The following is a 6,000-nucleotide window of genomic DNA, read 5'->3' on the forward strand; positions in this document are numbered from 1 at the left end:
CGACTCCATGGACGCCAGGCTTCCCTGTCCATCACCATCTCCCAGAGTTTGCTCAAACTCATGTCCATTGAGTCGGTGATGCCATACAACCATCTCATCCTCCGTCATCTCCTTCTGCCTTCCATCTTTCCTAGCATCAGGGTCTTTTCCAATGAGTCGGCTTTTAGCATCAGGTGGCCAAAGTATTGAAGCTTCAGCTTCAGCATCTGTCCTTCCAATAAATATTCGGGGTTGATTTCCTTTAGGACTGACTGGTTTGATCTCTGCTGTTCAAGGGACTCTCAAGAGAGTCTTCGAAAAGCAGTTCAAAAGCATCAATTCTTAGGCACTCAGCCTTTTTTATTGTCCAGCTACAAGGTGGGAAGGCAGGATTTGGATCCCAGTGTGTAGACACTGAAGCCCTGCTATAGCTCACACGCCCTTCCTCAGTGGTTTACCCCAGGGAGAGTAAGGAGCATGGGTCAGCCCCCGCCCCGTTACCTCCCGGTTCAAGAGAAACGCTGAGTGAGACGTGGACCCAACAGCCTCTGTGCTTTGCTTCCTGTGGGTGGTCCCTCTGGGAAAACAACCACTTTCCTAATTCTTCCTCTTTGCTTCCCAAAGGGCACTGGGAACGGGTGAAGTGTGTGGCTGGGCAGATTCACCGAAGCCCTACGGGAAGCAGGACCCAGAGCTGGGCTCGGCCCTGAGCATCAGACAGCATGGAATCAGGACTCTTGCCAGACGCACGTGTGGTAAATGACCTGGACCCAACCCGCCGCTGCCTGGGGGGCCTCCCTCCCTCTCTCTCATCTTAAGTTTCTCACCCTACTCTGGATGGTGTGTGGTTTTTAAAGAAGGGGCTTTCTTTTTTAGTTCTCCAGGGTCTGATAGGGACAGACCCGAGGCTTATCTTTGCACATGTTAAAGAAAATAAAAATGGAAAAAGAAAACAAAACCCCACTTCTACTCCAACAGAACAGGCTGGGCTCAGGTGAGCTGCTCTGCCTGGTGGTAAAGACATCGACGTGGGCAACATTCTGTTTCCTGATGGCTTCTCCCGGTGACATTCCAAGATGCCTGTGAGGTGGGAGTTAGGAAGTAGGACAAAGCCCTGCAGTCTCTCTTTCTCTGTCTACTCCCATTCGAATCTGATAGACTTTCACATTCTGATAAAAGCCATAAGTTTAGCTGGGATCAAGTGGTAGGGAGGCCACGGCCATCGTTAGAGTCAGGTTTCGAGTTTGAAGAACTGGGAGTTCCGGGCGTTTGAAGAGCAGCTGTATGTTCTTCTCAGTCCCCTTTTCTCTGTAACCCTGTTCTGCACGAGAGGCTCTTGTGAACTGCAGTCAGATCTCAAACATCTTTTTCTACCATTCTGCGGTTTCCACCATTAACGCAGTACTTTTTTTTTTTCCTTTCTGTAGTGAACGTTGTAAATAGGTTATGTGTAGGGGGCAAGACTTCTCCAGCTTAGATGGCTTCCTGAAGAAAGTGGTGTCTTTAAAGGGACCATTCTGCCCCTCCCAGCCCTGCTCACCTGCAGATTCTCCATACAAACTCCAGGTTGAGCGGTTGGACTGTAGGTCACCTGAGTATAAATGAGACAGAGGGTCAGAGGGAGAGCAGCCGTCTGTTCCTCAAGTTCCGACTCTGCCAGTAGATGGGGAGGATACAAATGATTCCTTCCTTTGCTCTCCTGTGAGGACACACTGTCCTGCATCCTTTTCTTCCTATGGTCTGTGTGAGGAAGCAGAAATGCAGAGTTCCTTCACACAGGTCTTCCGGCCTCACCTGTGCGCCGATAGCATCAGTCCATGCAGTCTCCGAGGATCAGGATTAGGTCTTCAAAGTGGGGCAGGCCGTCACTTGCTCCCTGGGGTAGAGCATCTCACAGCTGAGTTCTCCTTGATGCACGCGGGTCCTCTGGAGGGTCTTAGGGGAAGTGAGCACAGTGGCGGCAAATGGCTCTGCCTTAAGGAGAATCAGAAAGAAGAGACGCAGTAGGGGCCTAGGCTAGAATGAAGTGACTCCTTCCTTTCCCCCTTCTCTCTCTGGTCTGCCTAACACTGACCTAAGATACCAGGTTAAGCCACCTTCCTACGTGCTCAGGCAGGTTCGCCCAAGACGATCGTCTAGAAGCCGTGCCTGCACACCCGAATCTGCTGGCATCGAGCCCTGCTCAAGATCCACATGCCACCCCCTCTAGAGAGTCTGAAATGCCCCTCCCCATCTCATCTCTTAAGACTGAAAAAGTTTTAAATAATGTCAACCAGATAATGCTTGCTTTATGTGAGAATTCTTTTGGCAGAATGGATACCAATTTTCACAACAGTCTTTTCCTATCTATGTATTCTATATTAAAAGTGATAAAGTCATGTTTCTGGGGCGTATTCAAGTAGCTGACAAGTAATTATTTAATAATAGTACATTGAGTGCACTGTAATTATTCTCGCCGTAGTCAGGTCATAGTATCCAACAGAAATTTCCTACCAACCTGCTGTATCCAAAGTTTTGTAAAAAGCTGTAGAAGTTGTTGATCTTTTTGATTTTATATTCAAAAAGTCTCTTTTTATAAATATTATTTATTATACAATGTATATACCTTTGAGTTAACTAAGATTATATATTATATAAATATATATATATTTGGAGAAAATATATTTCATCATGCAGTTTTTTTCTGTTAAGTCATTAAAGAGAAGGTAAACAAACTGAAAACGGATACATTGTACAGTGTGTGGAGTTTCCAGAGTCATGCTCAGGAGGTCCAGAATATCAGGTTCTAAATGTGGGAGCCTCCACTTTCACTCTGAAATGAGGGGCCTAACTTAAGGTCATCTCCTCTGTTTTCTCAGCAAGATCACCTGAGATGTCATGGACAATAGGTCTGATCTACTCAAGGGCTTTCTCACAGGCTTACTTTGTTCTAAGTCAGCTTCTAGAAGAATTTCCACTGTTATACCTGAGTGACTTGGGCAATAATTCATCTCATAGACTCCAGCACTTCCAATGCACAAATTAATGTCACAGACACTCAAGAGATACGGCTCAAGGCTAATGGACCATGGGGTTGGCCACCAACTTAATCCCTTTCAAACCCATGTTTTCAACTCTATTTATTGGGAAAATAGAATCTGCCCTCCTGAAAATTAAACTTTGAGTGGAAATGGCTCTCCCCTGCTAGCTCCACTCCAAGCTTTGGAAGGGGTAGCTTGGTGGGAAGGAAGAATTGGTGTGCCCTGGCCTCTAGAATGGGCGTCACTGGAAGGGTTAGACTTATTTGGGCAGAACAGACCCACCAGTGGGCATGCTCTAGGGAGGGCATGCTCTCCTTGGACCGCGGCTTCAAAAGGACTCACCCGAAGCTTACAGGTAACACCTTTTCAACAGCCAGATGCTGTAACTCAGTTTTATGACCACAGACAATCCTTTGGTCTTCAGGCCTGCCCATAAAATGTCACCTTCAGTTTATCTGGCACAGCAAAAAGGTTCTCTCTCCCTTTACTTACCTTTATTAGGAATTAAGTAAATTCATCTCACTTCACAGAAGAAATAACAGGAAAACAGAAGAATCTGCCTTCTGTGGTGGAGGTGGGCTGCCTGGGCTCTAACCTCAGATAAGGGAGGGTTCCTAGAAGTTCATGAATTTTCTTGTGCCCATGACGTGTCTTTAGTACCTGAAAAGCTGAACCCACAAAAATGGTTCATTTGTGCAATGAATGGGACGTGGAAAGGATACAGATCTCCGTGTCTCATGAGGCTGCCTGTCTTCGTGTTTCACTTTTACATACAGCTAGTAATACTCATCGACCCCAGTATTTTGGGTACTTGTTTTTTAACCTATAAAACTGCTGAATGTTCAAATGGTCCCTAGTCACACTCGCCAAGCCCATTTGTAATCCTTTCTATGATTAATTATGTTCTATGATTAAAGAGAACACAGTTTATAGCAGTGCTTGAACATTTAGTTTCTCCAGAAGCATAAATACTATTAAACATCTAAAAACAAGAGGAAGATCCAAAAAAAAAAGTCCCAAAGAAGAAGATAATGTAATGAGTTGAGCATTATTATTTTTCAAAGCAGTGTTAGTTTATGAAGGAAGAAGAGAGGTCTGAGAGACAGTTCAAGGATGAGATACAAATAAAGGCAGGAGGAAGAAGCAGAGAGTGGGGAACGATGATGGTGACATTATTCTAGGTGCGTTCGAGGATAGTGTGCTAATGTGAGAGGTTGATCTACACACACACACACACACACACACACACACACACACACACACACATGCCAGTGAAGTTGTTGAAATTTCAGCAAAATTATGGTTGGTACAGTGTCATCATTTCTCCTAGCTCAACAGAGAACTTGCTAGGAGGCAAAACATTATCTCTGCATTCATCTTATACTCCCGAAAATAGAGTGAGAGAGTCAGCTGTGTGACGACTGTATGTTGGGAAAATTTCAAACCCAAGTCCTCCTTGCAAACTGTCTCCACTCCTTGGGATTCCAGCCGATCGCAGGCGCCATCTCCTGCATCTTAATGCCACGGTGTCCACACAGCACACGCCCTCCGTGGGCCCGGCTCCAGTCTTGGCACCGCTTGCCAAGCTGAAGAGAAACTTCGGGTCATTTTGCAATAACTTCTGAAATTTACATGCTTTTCTGAACTCTCATACACACCTCTCCCAGTCATTTCTCTGAAGAGGCTGATGGATCAAGTTGTCAGGCAAGGAAAATGAAATCTTTACCTTCTGTGTTTGGGCTGGGTTGGTTGTTTATAGCTGACTCAGTGCTTCAACAAGTCTGTTTACCAGGATTTGATTATTAGACACACTTGAATCTACTTTAAGACTTGTTGCTGAAACTTAGGCTGTTCACTGTAATTTTTAGGATATGAAAGTGAAAGCTGTTCAGCTGTGTCCTACTCTTTGCAACCCCATGGACTACAATAGTCCATGGAGTTCTCCAGGCCAGAATACCGGAGTGGGTAGCCTTTCCCTTCTCCAGGGGATCTTCCCAACCCAGAGATTGAACCCAGGTCTCCCACATTGCAGGCAGATTCTTTACCAGCTGAGCCAGAAGGGAAACCCTTAGGATATGAAAAGGCAGCCTTAAAACATATTTCAGGTTTAACTACCATGATCCAGTTTTTCTGTGTTACACTTAAAAAAAAGTGTTTGGGTAAAGTTGTAAAACTTTAGGAAGGAAAAAAATAACCCCCTTTTTTGAGGTTTCAATTATATCTTCTGACAAAAAGTAGCCTGTTAACAGTTCATCTGCAGAAATTAAGGCAGTGGCCAGAGGAGTCACCATCGCTTTATCACCAGGCTGTGCTGTATACTCGCTCTGCCTAGCATCAGCTCTGAAGAGTTCTGGAAAGGCTGAAGCCCTCCAATCCCAAGGTTACACGGGGACCAGGAAGATCTTCAGAGGCCTCCTTGCAGGAGGGTGTGCACAGCTCCCAGGGGGCTGACCCTGCAGTCAGAGAAGCTCTAAGGCCGACCTCTCCCCACAAGTCTTGCTGGTTTTCTGGGTGGCCGTTAGTCCTACCCTGAGCCACCTCTAAGCATCAGGGTTTAGGCTAAAGATGTGAGAGTTCAGAAACATGCCAGATGGATGAAGGATACCAAAATGAACCATGTGAAGAAAGCTCACTGAGGGTGTTCGCATCTTTTGGTTTGTTATGTGTCACAGGAAGGACTAATTCTACTTGGGAAACAATCTTCCTTTCTGGTTTACTGCTAACCCGCTTATGGCTTTGGTGTACTTCAGTTTTTTAATAAGAGGAAATAAGTAAAGGGGGTATAAAGATTCTTCTTGTGTGCCAACTTTATATAAAACTGGCTACCAAACTGTATTTGTCAATTTATATTTTCTAAATAATTAAAGTCAGAGATTTTAAAATAAAAATCTTCATCTCCCTACACTAGTTAAAACAAGGAGGGGCTTTTCTGAACCCCTTCTTCATATCCTCTGGTCAGTTATGCATGTTGTCTTGTACAAAATATTGGTCTGTTACAGGA

General features: G+C 45.0%; 1 protein-coding gene across 1 annotated transcript in view; it reads left to right on the forward strand.

Moving 5' to 3' along the window:
* Positions 1-2,700, forward strand: part of WNT3 (Wnt family member 3) — a 56,081-nt gene extending 53,381 nt beyond the window's left edge. The window contains exon 5 of the mRNA XM_027518956.1: positions 604-2,700. The gene's annotated coding sequence lies outside the window, so the exon portion shown is untranslated. The remainder of the gene's footprint in view (positions 1-603) is intronic.
* Positions 2,701-6,000: the final 3,300 nt, after the last annotated feature.

Source organism: Bos indicus x Bos taurus, chromosome 19 (assembly GCF_003369695.1).
Source record: "Bos indicus x Bos taurus breed Angus x Brahman F1 hybrid chromosome 19, Bos_hybrid_MaternalHap_v2.0, whole genome shotgun sequence".
NCBI lineage: Eukaryota > Metazoa > Chordata > Mammalia > Artiodactyla > Bovidae > Bos > Bos indicus x Bos taurus.